The sequence below is a fragment of the Pyxicephalus adspersus genome, chromosome Z (genome assembly GCF_032062135.1).
Source record: "Pyxicephalus adspersus chromosome Z, UCB_Pads_2.0, whole genome shotgun sequence".
In the NCBI taxonomy this organism is placed as follows: Eukaryota; Metazoa; Chordata; class Amphibia; order Anura; family Pyxicephalidae; genus Pyxicephalus; species Pyxicephalus adspersus.
This window is the reverse complement of record NC_092871.1, coordinates 31,649,277-31,672,944: the sequence shown is the minus strand read 5'-3', so window position 1 is coordinate 31,672,944 and position 23,668 is coordinate 31,649,277. Positions and strand designations below refer to the sequence as shown.

The 23,668-nt window shown below is 34.6% G+C and overlaps 1 long non-coding RNA gene across 1 annotated transcript in view; it reads left to right on the top strand.

Moving 5' to 3' along the window:
• The window catches only part of LOC140344455 (uncharacterized), a 30,844-nt gene extending 8,139 nt beyond the window's left edge, over window positions 1-22,705 (top strand). The window contains exons 4-5 of the long non-coding RNA XR_011923566.1: window positions 10,168-10,339; window positions 22,083-22,705. This is a non-coding gene — a long non-coding RNA (uncharacterized lncRNA). The remainder of the gene's footprint in view (window positions 1-10,167; window positions 10,340-22,082) is intronic.
• Window positions 22,706-23,668: the final 963 nt, after the last annotated feature.

The window sequence follows — 23,668 nt, the reverse complement described above, 5'->3', positions numbered from 1 at the left end:
ATGCCTTCTTTCCAGCAGCAGTGTTGGGATTTGTATCATACTTGCCTCGTAATAGGAGCTCCTCTGTTGTAGGCCTTTATGATTTCTGGGAACAGTCTACAGACATGGTAATAGGGTCACGGTTTGTGAGCCTGACATGCCTGACATTCTAAGAGTTTCTTAGTTCAGGTTATTAAAGGTTTAGTCTTTTTAGCATTTCTTGATATACCTAAAACTAAAAGAAATATGGTTCTATTATCAGCATTAACGACATTGTAGTAGCGTCAAGTCCTAAATACCCTGCAGAGAGGGATTGGCTACACCCTTAAACTGCTTTACAAAAAACTGGGTATATTTATCACTGTATATGAAGTCAGTGGAAAACTCAATTAAATAGGCCTGATTGAAGACTCTCAAAGGCTGGAGTGTACACTTGTGTGTAAAAAATGTGTTAAAAAAGAGGCTTTAATGTTAAAGTAATTTATTGAATGTGTGTGATTTGTGTAACTAACTTTTCATTTTTTACAGGTTATCCCACAATGACAGGATGATTCCCACACCTGTCAGTGTGCTATCCTCGGGCACTAGAAGTTAAATGGGGACAAGTTTCCCCACTCATCTCCTCTAGTGCTCTGTGATTGGCTGAGGAAAGGTAAACCCTGATGACAGCTCAAAGCCTTTCCCCAGCCAATCACAGAGCACTAGAGGTGAATGAATGGGGAGCCATGTCCCCATTTAGCCTCTAGTGCCGGAGATCTCAATGAATGCGGCCGCGGATGCATTCATTGAGAACAGTGTGCGATCCCCGGCACTAGAGGTTAAATGGGGACAAGTCTCCCCATTCAAAACCTCTTGAATTTTAATTTGGTCTAAGGTGAAATATAAGGTCCTGAAAACTCCAGCCATCTTGAAATCAATTATCCATACATTGGTTTATAACATAATACATAGCCAATGTATTTTGGGAGGACTAGGGCTCACCTTTCTGTGGGTATATAGGGTTCTAGGCACTGCAATATGTGTTCTAAAATTTCAAAAGCGTCCTTTGCACTTACAGTGGCAAAGTTTTTGCCTTCACTGGTGAAAGAGACTCTTTAAGACACTAGTGTCTGGAAACATAGAATCATTATTCTCAACCTGCAGAAGATTTCAGGGCTTACTATAGAAAATGTGTTCATTTTGACGAAACCATAATTCTCAAAATCATAGTATTGTATAACTATACAGTGTATATAACAATAATAAGACTATAATTATTTAAAGGTGGTTTCTTATAATTTCTTACTAAATGGCCATATAAATGGCCATGATATGTAAAAAGATCAGTGGTTTCCTGATTCATACTAAAAATCACTGAGTTCAAAAGAAAACTCAAACCCACAATAAGGAAAATTTCCTTAAAAGACGAGCCCAGCTGTGGCAGAAAATTAGTTCTGCACATAATATAAATAATGAAGAGAAAAAAAACTATTTTTAGGCAAAATAGCCTACTGTAAACCAACATATTCCCTGAAACTGCTAATTGTACTACTATATTTAGTTTTTTTGCTCAATCTTTCCTTTAGAATCAACATTAAAGTGAACCTGTCACTTATTAAACTCCCATTGCTGAACCTATTCTAAAGAATATTTATTGCCTGGATGTGGGGCTGATCTTTTGACTTCAGTGGTTTTAGCCATTAGTTAAACACCCAAGCTGTGTACTCATTCAGTGAGTCAGTGATTTAGAGGGGGATAAAAACAAAGAATCACCAATCAGGCTAGCTGTTTTTATTTTTAAATGGCAGTTTACAAAATCTGTCAGTGAAAGGTCCACTTTGATAATAATATTTAATTACAGCAAAATCACTGTGACTTACAAAAATGACAGGGACCCTTGCCTCTCCTTGAGATCTTTTTGCATTGCAGCACATTAAAGAAGTGCAGTGAAACTTTGTTGATATGCATTTAAAAAAAGACACATTTTTTATGTTTTAAAAATATTAATAAAATATTAAAAATTGGAATATCAGAAAAATGTAAAGGATCACCTGCAGAAACATTGCAGAATGAGGTCATATTTTGGTTCTGGGATACTGACCACCTCCAACAATAACTTTATCAACTACCTTATTAATTTATACCATTGTTACATTACATTTTCATCAGTGGTTATTATATGGTTGTCTTTTTTCTCATGCTATTATACAGGAAGTTTCTGGTAGAAAAGTTACCAGTTCCATTAAAGTTTTCGAGACACACTAAATGTAGTGATGCCACCTATATTTAATATCAACTCAGATGCACTAAAATTCTTTGTTGGTCGTCTAACTCTTTTGCATGCAGAATAATAATTGTTATTAATACCAATAATGAGAAAAATTTGTTAGAAATGAGCAAATCTACATTTTGGACACTACTTAGAGAATCTTGTTAAAAGTTTGTTAAAATTCTGCAGCTAAACTTTACTGCAAACCCCACTGAAGTCTATGAAGTATGAATCTTGTTATTCAATTCTGGTTGTAGAGCTATAAGTAAGGCAAATTACTTCTTACACAGAACAGCTCTCCAACACATTGACAACATGGCTGAATTTTAGAAAAAGGAGGTTAAATGGTCTATTGCTTGCAAATTATTGGTTCTTGAAACTCAAGGGGCAAATGCTATGCACTGCATTAGGTGCTGTTCCTCAATTCTGTAGGTGAATGCAATCCAGATTGCAAAGCAGTTTACATGAACCTCACCCCTACTAAGGATAATATTCAAATAATGAATAAAAAGTGCAGTGGAAATGTTTTTAAAAACATTTGCCACATTTGCTGCAAATTTTCTGAATTTCTTGGGGCAACAAAACCCTAATAATGATGGTAGATACATTGAAACAGTTTGCTGTAGTGGACTATATATATAGGTCTTTTATAATATCATTGGTCTTATATGTTGCACATTTAAATACAATTAGCAGATGAAAATTTTGCAGAAAAAAGGTGAAGATTTAAATAAGTGTGATAAAAGCTTTCCAATAAACTCCTTTATGCTTAATAAGTAAAGATTAACATATACATAAACCTATCCTCTAAAATCTCATATAAGTTTAAACATGAAAATTCAATTTCAAAAGTAATTTTCAATAAATTAAAAGCTGCAGTTTTGATTAAAATGCCACTTCCTGTTATAGGGTGAAATGCTCTTTTTATTGCCCCACCTTATTATTCTCCTGTGACACAGGCACCCGATGGAGACTGCATTGCTCATCCAGTGTATAGAATTTCTATTATGCCATTATCAGGAAACTTAACCTGAGATATGCAATACAGGTATTGCATTCATGCATAAAGACAGAAAGTAGATGGAAAGAGTTTGTAAGTAATCAACAACAAAAGGGAAAACAAGGTAAAAAATCAAGTATTTTAATAAAACAAGCAGGTAATTGTAATGCTTGGTGCTTTAGCCAACTAAATGTCATTTAGGGATTACATCTTCTTTAATTTTAATATATACTTTGCAGTTTCTGGCATGGGCTAATAGAACTATTCATAAATTCTCTGGGCACCTTGATATAAATGTTGCTGTATAAGCTACGTAATGTCTTTTGTGAGAATCATTTATCCTTGAGTCTATGGAACACAGAAATACAGCTTATTAGCCTTTGGTGTTTTCTGTACACATTTTCCATGCATGGCCATACTCACTCAGGTTTATGATTTCAGGTGCTGCTTAACACTTCAAGAATATAAATGCTGCTAATACCGAGAGGAAAATCAGGTTTATTTCTTACAAATAAAGTATAAATTTCATGCAATGTGCTTCACATTAAAAAATATTCTTTATTTAGAAATATCCGTGTTCCCATTATTCCAGTTAATAAATCCCAGATCTAAGGTTGTCCTGGTTGAGTAAAATAATATTTATAATAATATACTTAAAGCAAACCTGTGGAGAACCAAGGAGTAGGTTTTCTGTAATACCCCTGTCCAGCAGTTGATAATCATCTTTAGTGCTGGGTCCTAGGTTCGAATCTCAGCCAGGACGCTATCTGCATGGAGTTTGCATGTTCTCCCCGTGTTTGTGTGTGTTGCCTCCGGGAACTCTAGTTTCCGCCCACATCCCAAAAACATGCAGTTAGGTTAATTGGCTTCCCCCCAAAATTGACCTTAGACTGTATTAAAGATATGTGACTGCGGTAGTGACTTTAGATTGTGAGCCCCTTTGAGGGACAGCTAGTGACATGACAATAGACTTTGTATGTCGCTGTGTAATATGATGGCGCTATATAAAGACTGTGTAATATTAATAATAATATGCCCCTTGCTCTTTTTATCTGCTGAGTGCAAAGAAAATACCACATATGTACGTAGTATGGAGGAACGTAGTCTATGCACAGCTCCGGTGCACATGGGATCAGAGAGAGCCCCTACTTTTGGCTTCCTTTCTTTACTTCTAGTAGCTGAACAAATTGATTGGGGAAGGAAAAAAGACTAATATGTGCAGAGGAGGGGTGGACATCAAAGCAAAGACCTATTGCTCTGACTTTTGGAGATTTGAATTACTTTTGAATTTTGGAGATTTTGTAGGCACATTTCTACACCCCTTGATGTTTTGCATTCTTTCTTGCTATGCTCAACAATGTCTATGACAAAGACTAAAACAAATCCTTATTAAAATTCCTTTAAACTTGTAGTTGCACCACCAATATAATCAAAGAAAATTATTGAAATAAATAATGATCATAAATAAATGATTTTATTTTTAAATATTTTTTAGGATATATTAAAAAGGATTAAAAAAAATATAACATAAACAACTGTAAAACATCAGTTATTAAACATTGGTAGTTTTTAGATATTTTTAATTGTGATATTTTATGTTGTTAAGACTAAATATGGAAAAAATAGCAAAATAAGAAAATTGTTTTTTAGAAAAATGTGGCTTTACAGTATACAGGACACAAAAATAACAACAAAAACCTTTGCAAAAAAAGGTTGGATATTACCTGTTTATAGTATATTTTATGACTACCTAAATACTTATATATTCCAGCTGTAATTTCTCTTTAAGGTTGTCTCAAAGTGCAGGAACAGAATTATATTTACCCAGACTAAATGTCTACAAAAAGTTGCTCATGTGTGTCCCTTGGGAGCGTAGCTACTTTGTATCAGACTGACCTCAGAAACGACAGCAGATATATGACTGGCTTAATTAAACTTCAAATTACTTGAAATAAGTCATTGAAGTTTATAATCGCATGATCATTTCCGTTTCACACTTATCATTAAAAATAAATTGAAATCACTAGAAATTCAGAGTAACTATTTTTATATCAAGGAGGAAAAATAATGAATAGCTATATTTTATATTTTGATTACAATGAGCTAAGGATTTTTGTTGGAGGAATCAGCATGGTTTGGCTAATAGATCATGGATTTAATATTCACCTTTCTTATATTGTGTTTAATTTCATTCAAGTATCAGCGTTACATTTTGATATAATACAGTTACTGTATATTTACACTCAAAAATAACAACTTGACAAATGTTTAATTTAAGACCCCAGTACCCAGGGCTAAAATGCCCCAGACCAGTGTTTCCTAAATGATGAGATAACTTTCAGGACTTGTAGAACTGAGGGTGATCTGAGGCAAGAATGACTCTTACATTGCTGGTCAGTGGGACAAATGATAGCTAAAAGGATCATTGATGTCACCTAAATTGACACGAAAGGCACAAATTGCTTATGGCTCAGGAAAGCCTTAGCAACCCTGGTTGAGCAACACTGTCCATGCAAAGTAAACCATGAAATATAAAAAGCTGTCAAGATATGGGTCTGCAAAAAACAAATGAGTATTTCCATAAACTGCACCTATGGTGTCAGTGTACATACCCAAGTGCTGCAGCAAGATGTATTTATAAGTCCAGGAAAGGTAATAGGACCTGTGAACCTATGATACAAAGTGCTATATAATGCTGTCTATTCACTTCAGAGTTCAAGGAGAATTCTTGCAAATAAAACTGCTCCACTACTAAAATTTATTGTTTTTAGTGACACTTTTTATGCAATGGTTGGTCTCCTCCGAATCTTTAGCACCCACATTTCATAGCAACTAGTCATCAAAGGTGAAGTTAGTGGGATGTCCAATAATAAAACCTTACCCTACAATATTAAGCTGAAATGTCATTTGGTGCTGAAAAGGAGATGGGTGGGATATAGCAATGGCTGAACTTTTGTGCATTCTACACTGCACTCTTACCATCTGTTTCAATCACCAGTCTTAGTCACCAGTGCCAATTTATTTGAAAGTGTGGAAAGTGGTGTACATGGCTCCTAGTCTTGGTAAATCAACATCTGCATTGTCATATTTCATGGTGGTTGAATAAGGTGTTTGTGCTCTATGATTATATATGTTGGGGTAGTTTCCTACACTGGTAGAACTGATGAAGCAGCTGCAAAGCTACAATATGGCTTTATCATATCAAGTTTAGTCCAGAATGTGACTAACTACTACTAGATATTAAAAAGCTAACTCCCTTGACTTAACAAGCTTTAGGGAGAAAAGCTCAGAGATGCCTTATCCTTGGCTTTTGGAGTAAAATAGTACATGTTTTTTACCTTTAGTTATCTGTAAATGTGCTCAATGGTCAGCAAAATGGTACTGGCATTGTTGCTGCCCTGCATGCAAGGGACGTTATACGTGGACCTTGCCTTGCCCATGTTCCCAGTCCGGTTGCAGCAAGATTCCCCAAGAGTTATCTTGCTGCAAAGCATAATCCTTGGATCTGATTTATTAAAGCTCTCCAAGACTGGAGAAGATAGACTATCATTGGTGAACCTGGGTGATCCAGTGATTGATCCTAAGAGCCAAGATCCTATGACCCTAAGCGATTTTGTTTTATTTTATGATATTAGCTACTTTATAACAGTAAACCAGGACTTATGGTTGTACTAATATATTTGTATAGAAAATAAAAGAATAGGAATACACTACATTAGTACCTGGCATAGTGTTGTAATTCCCATTGTACCTTTATTTATTTTTCCTAGATCACACTTTATGATCAATACTGGTATAAATATGGTTTTAAATATGGTAAAATTCCTAATAACTTAACCATTTAATCCTTTGTCCTTTAGCACCCACACAACCCCTAAATAATCCCTAATAAATTATATCCATATATGTGATAAATCATACTGATGGCACTTTTTTTTATCTCTTTTACCTTAAAGCTTCATTGCTGATCTCCACCTTCAATTAGTAATTTGGCTTTACTAGAACTCAAAGTCCCATATACAATAAATAATGGGATTTACCATCTTCTTTAAAATGACTGCTCCACATAAAAAAGGACGTTTGATATAGTTCTACTGATATTCACCCATGCTTGACCTTGGTCCAACCAAAGAGGTTATCATTTTATTCTTACTTCTATCTTTTGTCTTACAATTTAGGTTACAATTTAGTCTTACAATCCATTTCATCTATCTTTTCCCAGTTAACGGATACAATACCACCTACATCCCCTGAAGAAGCAAGTATTGCGAAACTCCTTAGGGTTTGGACTTAACTCAAACCTATGTTTCATTGTAAACTCATAGTAAGTATCTGTTTATGGACATATGTTGAAATGAATGAATAACAACAATCATGGTGAAATTGTTGTTCCTCATTTTTTAATGAGACAAAATAGTTGATGCTGTATGTTATGAACCAAAAGACCCCTCTTTTTTGAATAGACTAAACCTAAGTCTATTTACTTCTTCTTTCTTACAATTTATATCAGGGGTTGCTTTTCCATCTCATAAATAGAAGGTGATTTTCTATGTTCCCTTGAAACATTTTTTCTGTTCTTTCTTCTTGGCAAAGCGTCTCATACATTCTTGGGTTGCCTTGCATGAACTGCACATTTGGGATCTCCCTAGAGTAGTTCAATGATAAGGTCAGTAGACTGTGATTGCTTTAGCAACTGAAAGTTGACTTGACCTTATGTTTTGGATCATTGCCATATTGGAAGAATCAAGTGGCTCCCATGTACAGCTTTGGTATGCAAGTTATCCTTGAAGATTTTCTGTTAACATGCCACCTTCATCTTGTCATCAATTGTCATTAGGTTTCCTGTGCCACTATAGCTTATACACCCCCAGAACATTGAAGATCTACCTCCACGCTTTGTATGGTGTACTTTTCGTCATAGGCCTTGTTATGTTCTCTACAAACAAAGTGTTAATGGTAATGACCATTAAGTTTATTTTCTCATCTTATCACTCCAAAGGAATTTTCATTACAGCAAATTTTCCTGGAAATTTTGGCTTAATTATACTTTTTTGCAGGTTTAAACACTACTGCCAGACATTTGTGAAAATTCTTGCCACATTTGGAACCTATGTATGCCAACTTTTTTGTAGATATTATCAGCCACAGCATTCTAGGGTTTTAGGTTGCAATAGACTGTAAGGTTAAAGATAGTGCTCCATCTGCTGACTGCAAATGAAAACATATAGATTTTTATGTTATATTTTATATTTACCTGGTAAAATAATGGTATATTTCATTTATAGTTTTAAACATATTGAAGAAATACACATAAAATAACTATTTATTTTTCTGAATTATTATTATTTTTACAGTCAGCTACATAAACTGGAAGAAAGTATCACAGCAGAGTGGTGCTGGTGTAATGGGAAGGGTTTAGCAAACAATCACCTGTTAAAGTTACATTCCCCCAGCTGCTTGAAATCTGCTGCCAACTCTGCAGCAACATGTGAAGAATTCCTCTAGCCATGTGCATACATCTCAGCTGTGTGGGAAATTCTTGAGTGTAACCATGTTTCTTGGATAGTTTAGCTAAGGGAATAAAGCTTGCGGCATATTATTCTCGATAATCATATTGACATTTCCCAAGATTTCCTTAAGTGCAAAAAGAAGAAATCAGCTTTAGTAATTTAATTTTTAAGACTCGGTTGTGTCTTTTAATACGTTGCTGCTATTGGGGAAATGTTAGAAGAATAGATATAAATTGCCTGAACATTTATCCTTAAAGTATCTAATGAAATAATTTGGGGTTCTATTTCTCATATGACTCTGAGAAACTTAACAGAAGAAGCCATTCTGATTTAATCCCTCCAATAATTTGTATCCCCACATTCATGCATGCCTTAATGCTGAACTTTATTTAAAATAAAAAAATCCTATATACTTTTACATCTCCAGAGCCCTTAATCCCTTTGGATCTGATCTTGAATCGGCTCTGCACCAGAAGCCTCCTGGGATATGTGACGTATGTATCCCAGGAGACTCTGCAATCCCATTCAGTCTTTACTGCCGCAGCGGTAAAAACAGAAGGGAAGAGGTTTAAAGAAAAAAAAGATCATTTTTACTTTACATAAAACGGTTATGAACCCTTTTATATCAATTACAAATGTTGGTGATAGGTCCACTTTAAGTGCAGAATAATTTTGTGCATGACCATATGGGTTCTCTTACTCTTCTTCCAACTTTTCCTCTTTTCTTATGTTGGAGTCTCCAGTTATGTAGAGAACAGGTGTTGGGACCCGTGAGCATCATTTTCTTCAGTTATAGAACTTCAACCCTAAATTGAACGAGTTAATGAATAAACTTAGCAATATCTATGTAATGACACTTGGCAAGATATTTATAATGGCAAGCGACCAATACAACATGGTCCAACATTTGACAAGTCTGTTCATAATCCTGTGTACACCAGGAGCCCAGTGTGTTTCTGTTGTTCAGTCTCAGGGGAAATGTTGACGCATATCAACGAAGAATAAAAATGAGTAAATAGAACTACTTATAGGAAGACATTTCACATATCATTACTAGGTGTCAACGATTAAAGAAAGTGTAATATAAAGTTATTAATATACAGATATTGTAGTTTTAATAAACAAATGTGTCAAGATTTCTAACTATAAATTGCAGTGCTTTGATAATGGTTTTGAAGTGACTATCAAGAGGAAAAGCGCAGGCACTTAGTGCAGACATAAAGTATAAGGTGCAGGCACATAGTTATCCCTACAGCAGCTTTCAGTATCTGGTCGGCCTTATCAGGCAAAACTCTGATCCATACATTCATATTGACCATTGTTGTTAATGGTTGTACGCCTAATGTTTACACCACTTGTCTTTTTTGCATCTGTGTTGCTCATCTTCAGTCTATTTCAACAATCTTTTAACTACTTGACCCATTCCACAGGACCCATTTAATGAGACTGACAAAGGTGGACAATACCAGAGCAATGTGTATCAGCATGGCCACAGTAAATCTCAGCAGCTCATGATGAATATACTGAAGATCAATGAATGATAAAGAAGATTAAATAGATCCACTTTACGGAAGACATTTCAAATATCATTACAACTGCAAGGTAAGGACAGAGGGTTGTTTACCCAATAACAAGACATGCTTGACCAAGATCCCTTTTGACAGTATTATTTCAATAAAGGTGCTTATTTAGAAATCAAAAACTGTAAGAACTTACATTACCATGTCAAAACATATATTGGAATTTAGTGAATATACATTAAGCAGTATAATAAATTAAATATTATTCACTTTCTTTCCTGGCCTAATTTAGGTAATTTCATGAATATATTTTAGTTATTCATGATACTCAATGAATTAAATATTTTGTAGTATTAATATAAGAAGAATGCAGTTATTCAAAATCTGACCTTCAAAATATAATTTGCATGATTATGGCAAGCCACTGTTAGTCTGAACACAATTATACTATGTTTAGTGCATTTAGAAAGCACCATTGCATTAATCAGATACATAAACATGTATGATTAACAAGTTGTGCCCAGTTATTGGAGCAAATCCATGCTAAAATACATTTATTTAAAAATAACAATAAACACAGCTTCCAATTAAACAAAACAACGAAACTTGGATTTTGATAAATGTGCCTACTTGTGAATGAGCTCATTAGGTTTTCAAATGAAGATGTATACTAAAATCCCACCCACTGATAAATCAGACATGGATGTTTCTAAGCATTTTAATTCTTGAAAGAAGGTTTTATAAGAGATGCTAAATTGTAGAATATCTATATTAAGTGCATAAAGCATCCTAAACCCTTTAGGGTTTAAACTTTTGGTACATAGCATTACTTTTCGCTTCCAAAGTCATATAATATCTTTGAGCTGGCTATGAACAACAATCATGATACATATTAGATAATAAGGGACATCTAAAGTCGCAATCATTTTCTATTATCAGACGTCCTTGGGTCCTTAGCTCCAGACCAGGATGCCTCCTAATATAACTCTACTCTAAATTTGTTCAGAATAAAGTTGCTTGTAAGTCTTTTACTCTTCCTACCCAAGATTACCCCAACCACAGTACAACTATTACAGTTACTCATCCAGGTGAACTCAGTGGAGAAATCTAGGCTTAATAGCAACTTCGTTGAATACAAGGCAGAGCTACAAAATTTCATTACAGCAAAAGTGCTTCAATGCATTTATATCATTTTAAGTAGGGGTGTCAAACTCAAATACACAGAGGGCCGAAATTAAAAATTTAGCACAAGTCGCAGGCCAAAATTGAAATTTATTGAAAAAACAATTATCTCCAATGAGAAGAAAGAAGAACACACGAGAATAGCATGCAGTAATATGCAGTGGATTGATGTAAATTATTTAGATCAATCCACTATATATTACTGCATGCTCTTCTCATGTGTTCTTCTTTCTTCCTATTGAGATTAATTGTTTTACTTTGCCAGAGAATGCAATGTGAAACCAAATGAATTGCTGCATTGCATTCTCTGGCACAGTAAAACAAATAAAATAGCAATAGCTCTACGATAATTCCTGATAATAATAATCCTGATAATTCCTGATTATTGAGCTTACCTGTCAGTATAAACTCCGCAAGAGTGATGCCACCACTATAATTCCCGGCATCATTTGCGTCTATAAAATAGGGGGCCATGCATAGGCAGAGAGGCCGCTGGTCTTGAGACGCGAGTGATGCCGGGAATTGTAGTATTGGCATTTTACGGATTGCAGTAGCTGCAGGCCAGCTGCAATTCATATTAAGAGTTCTTTTGGGGGCAAAAAAAAAGGACGTGCAGGGCCAGATTTGACCCCCTGATCTAAAGCATCCAGTCCAGCTGCCTCTTTACCACATTTGATTGCCTCCTCAATCCTACACCCCTTCCCCATACTGTGACTTTTACAGGCCAATACATAGCCAATTACTTTGAATAAAAATATCAGTGCAATCAAGTGCAGTATCTCTGTTCACAGGACCACTCCGACACCAACCACCTGTAAATCTGCCCTGCTTCAGTCTGTTAGTTTACACAAAATTGCCTTTCTTTTCATTTCATTTCTCTCTAATAACTCATTTAACTTAACACTACCACTGATTAACTCTATGCTCATTCCACCTGTCTTTAAAAGAATAGATGTATAATTATTTGTACAACTATGTCCATAGGGTTTTCTATCTGGGATATGTTTATTTCCCTGGTGGTTGAACTTGATGGACCTATGTCCTGTTACCCTGACTTACTATGTAACTATGTAACTTACTATATGAATGGACAATAAGAGAAGGAGACGGGGATGTGAATGCCACACTGAATATATTTGATCCATGCCATTCAGCTTTACTACTTCTTTGAAAGTTTAGCAGGAGCTCTACTATTTCCTGCAAGTAAACATTATGACTATACACATTTAGAAGAAAAAATGAATGAAAAGGTTCTGGTTCAGAAGATAAGGGAGGTGAAACTGATTGAAAACAGACAAATTGTTGGTGTCTGGAGTACAACTTTAAAGCCTGTAGGCCTTTATAATAGCCAGGTAAACAGCATTTCTAACAAACATCAGTAATGGTGGCCCTTATATCTCTTTTATGGTTTATTTTAAGTTTATTTTAGCAAAAGTACTCACTGAACATACACAATAGTTTTCTTTTCTACATTTATGGAATGGAGTATTTTTTATTTAGGAGAGTGCTAGAAATAAGACTTTGATAACTTATGCTGTTAATGCTATAAAGCATAATAATCCAGCATATCAGCAGGCCATCGCTGGCTGTTTTTATATTGTGATAGCGGGCAGCTGTTCTATTCCATTGTGCGCGTTCTCTCTTTTAAAAGACTATGGTGTGCGATGACAGAATGATTGTTGTGAAGTAAAGGAACGGTGAAAAGGTCAGTGCGGCTCTATGACTGCAAGATTTCACATCATTAGGCATCTTCCTCATGGTAGCTGATTTATAATGAATACATAATGACAGAACATTACTGCTCAGTATTCCAGTGACCTGTGCGGTATGGAAAATGTACAATGTTTAAAGGAGGTCAATAGTATTCTTATTTGTGAAAAATACAGATATAGTACATATATTTGAAGTAAACCTTTCATAACTAATTTTGTGTAAGAATCTCAATATTTGGTCTAAAACAATTAATTATTTAGACTTAGTAATGGAAGATTTTGAATTAGCCTCCCTTTTAGCTTTGACTATTTTGTATTTGACTGCTAAGTTTAAGAGTAAGGTAAAGTGCAGTTTAGTTCTTCATAATGCTTAATTTAGGAGGTACTGCATGTTGACCATTACCCAGCTATTGTATTTATCTTAAATTTTTTGTTTTTTAGTGGTTTTATGGCTCCGTTAACATTTGTTCTTGTAGCCCAGTGTATCCTTGAAAACGTATGCTGGTGCCTTAGATGAGATTGGATAACATTTTGCAGTAGGAGACTACAGACCCACCTGGAATATAAAAATATCAGATCCTGGTAAATCAAATGGACTTCATTTTATCATACAGTTTATATGTCCTATACAGCATTAGCAACTGACTGCTAAAACTCACAGGGATATAAAGCGTCCCCTTCAACATAGTAATGACTTTTTTTTTTACTTTTAGGCCCCAATGTGAGAATTCGATGAGCCAGTTCGTATCCAGCATTAAATACTTTGAGTTACAGATTTAGAACAAACATACAACAAAAGTATCAGATACATGTTGGAATTGCTCAGAACAGAGACTCAGAAACTGTTAAATACAAAGCATAAGCATGACAGCAAGGAAACTAGACTTCTCTCGAAGTCATGTCAGTATGTTGACCGAATATCTTCTTTTTTTACCCACACGTTTTATTCAAAAATTTTACAATTCATTGATCCCAAAAATCATCCAAATATTTTGACAGGTATTGTCACAAACAAAATGGCAATTATTGATGGGACAATAGGTACAGTGTAATTTCTAAAGGCTTATGAGTCTTAGAAGACATGTGCCACCCATCCAAAGCCAGGGATCATGGATTAAATAGAGATCCCATTTAACTGATGTTCACTTTATTACAGCATAACTAAATTCATTACATTTTTCAATATTTAGGATTTATTTTTTTTCCAATTCACTAAAGGTTTTATTAGTTGAATTTACTGCATGCATGATATGATTATTGCAGGATTTTTATATGGAAAAGTCAATTTACAAAAATGATCACAGGTTATCATCACTCTTAAAAATATAACTAGCTATTAGCTATTGTAAGTTTACATTGGTGTCTATTAATGATTGCAGAAAACAGAACCTTTTTAGATAGAAATGTAATAATAATTTAGGAGTTACAATTTACATTCACAAGGCTTAAATAAAAGATTTCAATACATAAGTAGTATGCTATAGTGCAGGGGTCCCTAACTCCAACTATTAGGCCGCGGGCGTCTGACGGGTGAGCTGTAGCTCTGGCTGGTGCACCCCTCAGTGGGATCGGGAGAAGGAGGTTTCTTCCCCTTTGAGTGACACATGGCCCATGTGATTAGTGGTCCATGGGCTCCAAAAAATTAGGGACCACTGCTATAGAGGACTTGTCTGTTGTAAAACATCAGTAAACAATCATTATCATAGAAATGGCTGTATTTTTCCAGGTTTACCTTGGCTGTAGCATAAATGGGTGAATATGGGTTGAACATCTTGAATTAGGTGTGGCATAATGTATACTCAATAGTAAGACAGAAGTATCAGGTATTCCAAATCACAGTTCAACATATAATATCCAATAATTAAATTGGAACTCTTATCCTTTTCAGGGGATAAAAGAGATACTTCTTCCTTAGAGTGGGTCTCCTTTCTAATACAACAGACCCATGTTAAGTACCTGTGGGCTTCTGTCATGAATCTTATTCCTAGGGGGTCCCTTCGCCTGACACTTTTGCAGAATGAATCTGTTATTTCACTGTAAGGGATCATGCTTATTTTTCCAGCAGCCCGAAGTTTTGGACTCGGGCCTGGCCAGGCCCTCTGGGGCCATCATGCCCTGTTCACCTGACTTCTAGTGTTCCATGGCATGGATTCACCCCTTATTCTCCTTTTCCAGGCATTTATCTAGTCTAGCGCACCCTCCTAAAAAGGTGCCAGTTATAGGTATAGCTCAACAGACAAATGCACTAAGGTAGCGACTAAAGCAGGATTTCTCCCCTATGACATAAACTGACCAAACATCACCCTCAGAGGAGAATCAAAGTCCCAAAATATTTTGCACATCCCTAAACCTTAACCCCTTACAGCTTGAAGTTGTCATATACTAAAGGGGTGCTACAATAGTATTCAGTAAAATTTACATCAGTAAAATTAGTATTCACATAAAACTAGGTATGTAGCGTTGCCTAACCCCCCTTCAATGGCATTACTAATTTATCACAGGACCTAATTGCACTAGATTAAAAAACTTTGTAATAATTACCATTGATGATATTTCTTTTGAGGGGGGAGGAGGGTTATATATTCAGGATACTTTGGTTTATTACACTTTCGTAATTGCATTTGTGCATTTTCATTTGTGTCTGTGTTTGATCAATATTTGTATACTGTTATTAATTAATTTTTACCTTTATTTTACTTTATATTGTTTTTTTTTTCCTAATAAAATATTTAGACTAATAGGAGATTTTTGCACAAGAACAGGTCTAGGATAAATAAAAGGAGCTTCTAAAATCCCCAGAAACGAATGAAAGCCCAATACAACCTTACAAACCTCCAATTGGTTTTGCCTAACCCATTTATATTATACAAATGATTCTAATTTTCAACAAAAAATCGGAAAAATAGGAATTTTGTTCTAGTTAATAAAAACTTTAAACAAATATGACAGAAGCAGATGGCTGCAACTAGTTGTAAATCTATTTGAATTCACCCAGAAAGGTTGTTAATAAATAAACTTAGAAGACACAGATGTCCCTGTTTGAAAGCATAACCTATGAACGGTTGTTCCACAGACAGCTTTACTGTACTTTATTTACATGCTGAAGAAATGAAATCACTGCAATGTTTAGGAATAAATACTTTCCTAAATTTCTGAAGAATCTTTAGCATTTAGTGTACACTGAAAATGTCATGCATTTTCATGGTTTCCATTGCTGCCTGTTCCAGCTTGTTTCATATTTCTTCCTTGCAACATTTGAAACATGTTGCTACCTTATTACTTTATTTAGTATACACAATGCTGGCCTCAAGGTATTTGCAATTTTAAGACGGCACATGGAGATGGATATCATGTAAATCACTCAGAATTATGAATTTTGAAGCATGGTAGTGCATGACTTTTAATATTATTGATAGGTTGTTACATGTTTTCACTGCCTATGAAAAGGCTTAATGCTCTACTCTCCGGTATATAGGTACTTTGGGCATTGTCTAAAGAAAAACCACCAAGTTACATTACAGCTTTGATGATTTTAATACCCACTTTGAGAATCCTCCTGAAAATACGACTTTCATCTACAGAATGCTGTAAATTGTTTGTAAAATTTAGGTCAAAAATTAGCAAATCTTATTAAACGGAAATGATCTGAAATGAGATTATCCTGACATGTTTCATGGTCGTTAAAATGAGCAACACGAGAGAAGATTTTATGACAATTTATACACTGTAGTCATAGAAAGATCTTGTCACATCTTCAGAGCATAAAGTCCTCTATATAAGTGATTCTTTATGAATCAAGCAGCTCATTCCTAATACTACTATACTCCCTATACTGTTTATTCAATCCTGACAGATATCCACTTGGGCGTCATTCACTAATGAGGGCACTTGTAATATCAGTTCATATATCATGTAATTTGCTTAAAGTAAACAGAAATTAGCATTCTACATGCCTATGATGACTAATGTTATATTTATCCAGTTTTTATGCATCATTTCCTGCTGCCTTCTTCTACCCATTGAAAGGTCAACTCACTAGCAAATGCAATTATTGTAGAAATATTAAAACAGATACTGTGTATACTGTGTATAAAGGGTAGATTTACACAATGTGGTTTAGAAATGACTGCTGGTTTATTATGTGAGTGATTAGCTTAATTTGATATATTTTCTGATTTTACTGTATGACTTGGTTTACAATAGAGATTACACAACCCAGGCACATGAGAACAATCAGGTACTTCTTTATTTGGCTTCTTAACTTAGAAAATGTTTAAATGTACCGTGAAATTTATATTTAAAATTTTGCACATAGATTTAATGTAGTCTTGTATTTATACTGTTAGAAATAATTTGAACTAACTTGTGACCTATTGGTCACCTATATTGCTAAGTGTGAGGCTCCATTTTTAGCAAAGCCTGCTTCACTGCAGATAGATACTAATTTGCTTTCCATATAAACTTAAAAAATGTGCTCTGTAACTAATGTGGCATGGATTTCAGTATATATTTGAGTATAAAACAAGATTATTTACCTAAAAATCAAAACGAATGAAAAAAAAAAGTAATAAAAATAGTCTAAAAGTAATGCGGTATAGGGTCAGTGAAAAAAGTTTTGTACATATTATGATTTTGGGTTATAGGAGTGATATGGTACCTGTGCAATCTATCTGAACCATAGGGGCTTGAGAACATTGGTTCCAGGTCTAAGAGTCCAAAAAATCAGTGGGATTAATTCATTGTACATTTAATAATTCTTGCAATGTACAAGTGGTTTACAAACATACCAATGTTGTTGTGTTTACATTATCATAGTAAACATAGTCAGTTTGACACTGAGATTTTTATCTAAACAATTTTAGTATAGTAATTTTAGATTTCTTTATTTTTCTTTCATAATTTTAGTTCATGCAGGTGTGTTTTGTTTCCGAATAAATATCATGAATTACCACAGGCTTGGAAATTTATTCAGGCAAGTTCACATTCCAGTCCAATTTATTTTGAAGCAAGTACACTTTTTCTAAAACAGATTTGTGCATAATACCAACAATTATTATACATACAATTAAAGATAAAAAAATTATATATGACTGATTATAATTAGAATAATAATTTGCAAAAATGTAATGTAAGTTTATACTTCAGAAAATAAAGATTTTTTTTAAATTTGACTGCAAAACTTGGATCTGTGAATCTGCTAAACTAATAATGTAGGAGGGCAAAGGAATGAAATCCAACCTTGTTCCCCTTCTTGTATGCAATGTCCTATAATAGGCAATTATCCAAGAAGAGTATTGTTAGGTTATACCAAAGAAAAGGACCACAGTGTGCTATCACCACAAAATAGAACATTGTAGTTCCTAAAAATTTGTGAAAAAAAGTGAAAAGACTTTCCAAGCCTTATATGCAAACATAAGCCAATATAGCAAAATTAACAAAGAATAAGTAAATGGCTAGCTCAAGACTCGTAGAGAAAAAAAAGACCTAAAATTTGCCCTTGCTGTGTGTATATATATATATATATATATATATATGTATATTATATACCATGCTGTATAAAAAAAGAGAAAAGTTGAACTTGCCTATATTCTCTCTGTATTCCTTTAAATTTTTCAATTCACATCTGGCACTTTATATTTAGGCTAGAAAAGCTTATTTGTAAGCAATACAGGGGACACAATGGTGCTTTCTCAGAAAGAAAAGCAAATCTCCTCAACACTCACAGATGGGATTGGAATTTTAGGTTTAGGCATTCCTTATAAGCATGACATTTCAAAACAACTGGGGCTACAACTTAAAAAATATATTTTTACCTGATTTGCCTGTCTTCTGTAGCTAGATATGAGACATTGTTAGTATTGGAGAAACTATTTTAGAAACATTTAGGTGATGTGATTAGTGATGTGATGTGACAATGATTTTGTTGTTTTCCCTGCCTTCTTCTTTTGATGCTACTCTAATTTATTGTACAGGTAGTACCCAGGATACATACAAGATAGGGACTGTAGATTTGTTCTTATGTTGAATTTGTATGTAAGTCAGAACAGGTACATTATTTTAATATATGCAATTAGAACAGATGTTTGTCTCAACATATTATTAGGCAGTGTGGTGTCAGTTACTGTATAAAATCCTCACTGTTAGTTAATCACAAACAAAGCAAAAAAAAAAAAAAACTTTCATTAACTTCTGGAGCAAGCTGTGCCTTGATATGCATAAAGAAACAACTGTAGAGTTGTCTTGGTCATTATTGAGTTACAAGATGTTGCAAAAGAGCTCAGTCTCAGCTGTGTTCAGCAAAAGATTTCCTCTGCAAGTCATAAACCAGCCCCTCCCCCCATCAAGCCTCTGTCCTGCACACGAACGAGCAGGGAAGCCCCGTTCGTATCTAGGAGTTGTTCGCATTTCGGATGCTCTTAAATCAGGGATTACCTGTATAGTCATTCCAGAGACTAGCAGCAAAGGGACAGGTCCTTTAAATATTTAATAAGATTGCTTGATCATTACAGTTAGCCTGTAATGCAGTTTATACACTGTGTGCTAATACGTGCCAAATATTTCTATTTATCAGTTAATGATATACATTAACAATATGATAAATATAGAAGTCATTAACATTTTTCTTCAAAATAATACTCTATCTCTTTGGATCCACTGTAGTTTATTAAACAAATACTTTCAAAATGTCCTATGATTTTGTAATTTGGAGCTTTTAATTGTATATGACCCCTATAATACCCCCACTCTTTTGATGTATTGTTGTTAGGGTCATCATATTACAGACTTTTTTGTAAAGCTCAGTGAATGCTTCAGATTTAGTTTTTTTTTTCATTGAAAAAAAGTGCCAACAGTAAAATAATGAGATGGCTCTCTTACAGAAAATTTATGATGGTTTGCATAAACTTTTCTTTATATATTAATATTAACCACAAAAGAAATGTACACATTTTTTTAGTACATTAAATGCAAAATATTTTATGTTACTATTTTGTATCTTTACTATCTATTGTTTATAAAGTTCTGTAGCTTAAGCTTTAATGTACACTTGGAGTAAGACAGAATATCACAACCTGTAGAAGACAGCACTTTCCAAAGTTTCAGATTAGGTCATTCACAAGGCACTTCTAGGACCCTGGCCAACTGCAGTCTATATGCTCTTGCAATAAACCATGGGAATACTGAAGTTGGTTAGAACTGTGCAGCAGTATCTGTTTCATAGGTAAAAATGCATTTGTAGGCAGCTGATATTTGATGGAGAGGATATATGGTATAGACAATGCAAATAGGGAAATATCTTTGAAGAATTCCGCAATCCTTATAAATAAATAAATAAAAAAAAACAGAGGGAAGAAAAGCTGCTATTTTCTTGCCTACCTTTCGGACCCATTCTGTCTTATCCAGAGTCAGACTGAGTCTTAAAGCTTAAATTGATTTATCATCTCTTTAGATAGCCTGTACTATTTATTATATATTGATTTGTTAAACTAAAATTTTATAAATGTTGTAAAATAGGTGTAAAAGATGAGTTTTTAAATATAAGCTAAAAAATAAAATAAACTTAATTCTAAATAATTATTTATCTTTCATATTCCGCCAATACCTATATTAAATATGAGATATCCCTATATAACAACAATCAACAATGCATGCATTCTCATTCTTGATCAGTGATTCATAAAGTAATAAAGGCTGAGAATCATAACACCAACCTGGCCCGTAGTATTTTTTATGTGTACATTTGTTTTCATTGGTATTTAATATCAATGACACAAAGGAGAGAAGTCAGGCTACATTAACAGGCTAATTTTATATTTCAATGTATTTATTAGATTTGTCAAAACATATACAAAAACTATTTACATCCTAAAATTCCATTATTATCTAGCAAAACAAATAGTAACAAAATAATAGTTATTTTTTCCACAAAAGTTCTCAAAAATGAAACCATGTTGATATGATATTTTCCAAAAAAATAATAAACCAGTTTCAGAAAATATTAATATTAACATTGTGAAAGAGAGAGTGCCGTAGTGTATCAAGGTGGTAAACAAAAGAGGTAAGGGATATGTGGAAATGAGGAGAAGGCTGGGGTAGAATAAAATGAGAAAGAAAATGAGAAGTTAAGAAAGATAAAGTAGATAAACCTCTAGTATTGTAACAGTCACCAATATGTTGACTAATTTTGCTTTAACATAGTCAAGGATGTCAGAATTTCTCAAAATTTGTCAATAGTAAAATGAGCAGCGAAAAATACGTATTTATTAGGCATGAGAGATGCTTAGACAAGGTTGAGTCAAGCCTAGTAAATAACACAGCAGCATATTTTCCAGTACTTTGGGAATATTGATGTGTGATAGAGAAAATGAAATTGTAGATTTTAGTTTGGAATCCTCTAACATTGGGGCCTGACCACCAAGTATGGATCATTTTTCCTTTCTATGAGGCTTGAGAATAAAGCAATTATCTCTGGTACACGCATCAACACAACATAATTTTGTAGTAGGCTTCAACCAAAGATGTATTGAGCGAAACCTTAAAGAGATCATAGGGCAATATTTTGCCTTTCTTTCTCATCTTGAAAACTTTCAACAAATACTTTTTGTGATTTGAAGGGTAGAAAAAAAAAAAGACAATATTTTAAATATTTGCCTTTAGTTCTGCTACCAATTTAAAGCTGTTCAGCAGAGTGAAACTCAAAGATGTGACTTTGTAAATAACAATAAACCTGCTGAATCATTTTATCTAAAAATTTTGTATAGTTTTTCCTATGGGATCATTATCCTATATACAAGGGGGTGCTGAGAAGTTCCTGGCTTTGCCCCTTCCTGAAATAGAAAAATGAGTGTGGGGGCATATGGCAGCCTAATATCTTAGTATGTAACTGTGCAAATATCAGGTCTTTGTGATTCTTAAAACTGTTTTTTCTTTTAGTGAGAAGCTGTGATGGCAGAGGCACAAGCAAGTTTCACATTGTTGGAGTTACGGGCTGTCATGAAGTTTTTGTTTTTCCAGCAAAAGTCAGCAAGGGACATTCACACTTAGATGTCACAAACACTGGGGGAGAAGTGTTCTTCCTACAGCACTGTCAAAATCTGGATATCTCGTTTCAAGTCTGGGCACTTCACCGTTGAAGATGAGCCCTGCAGTGGGCGCCCCCAATCTCAACTGACCCGGCAACCTGCAAAGCTGTTCATGAGCTGATTTCTTGGACAATTACGGTATTCTGTTGGTGGACTACCTTCCTCAGGGCTGTAGTGTCACCGGACAGTATTATGCTAACCTCCCGGACCAGCTGAAGTAGGCAATTGAGACGAAACACCGTGGAAAGTTGACCAAGGGCATCCTTTTTTTGCAGGACAATACACCTACGCACACGTCCAACGTTGTGGCTGCCAAATTGAACACCCTGGGTTTCCAATTGGTCCACCATCCCCCCTACTCACCTGACCTGGCCCCTTCGGACTATTATCTGTTCCCGAATTTAAAGAAACACAGGAAGGGGCACTGTTTGAGGACATTTCTGACGTCAAAGATGCTGCTGAGATCTGGTTTGCGGCCCAACCAAAGGACTTTTATTTGAACGGTCTAGAAAAGCTGCAACTACGCTGTACCAAGTGCATCAGTCTCAGGGGGGAATATGTTGAATAAATCTGTTCTTTCATACCTCTGGCTCTTTTCTTTCGGGGCAAAGCCATGAACTTCTTAGCACCCCCTCGTATATATACCTAAAATAGCCAACCCCATTGCATCATTGTTCTTGCCATTGTTCATGGTTTCAGGATAAAAAAGAATAAGAAGAATGCATAGCTGATGTCTAGCTATAGATCTGTATTGGACTATAAACTAGAAAGGGTTTCTGAAAGAAATCGATGAAAGTTTCATAAACATTCCTACCTTCAGGATAAAAACATGCAGAAAAAAATGTGGATTTCAAATTTAAAAAAACAAAAAACAAAAGCAAGCTTTGAATAGCCGTTCAAAAAAAAAAGAAAAAGAAAATGCTTTAAAAGATAAATGAAACTTTTCTTATAATATCTTCATCCATATAGTTGGCTTCATCTACAATGACATTTGAAAATTAGGGAGTAAACAAGCAGATTAAAAGTGTATGTGAGGGAGTCAATAACTAACAACAGGTCTGGAAGATCAATGTATAATCCAAAGCAAGTCAGAGCGAATCAGAAAAACCTAAGGAAAATTGCTTGCCAGCATGAGAAAGAATTAATACCCCACCACTGTGTATACTTGAAAGGGGATATGTCGATGAACTGAACCCTGAGAATTTCTCAGGTGTTGCTGTAACTAGGATCCATTTAGTAATCCCCATTTCACACAGTGACAAGATATCATCAAATTCACAGCAAGTTTGTTCTGTATCCATAAAGACGCCCTGTAAAACAGTTTACTTCTGAACAATAGGTCATAGTGTGCAATTGGACATTAGAAAATCACTTCACACAACTGATTTCTACATAAAGAGAAAAGGCAATGTTGGGTCACTGATAAAAAACAAACCA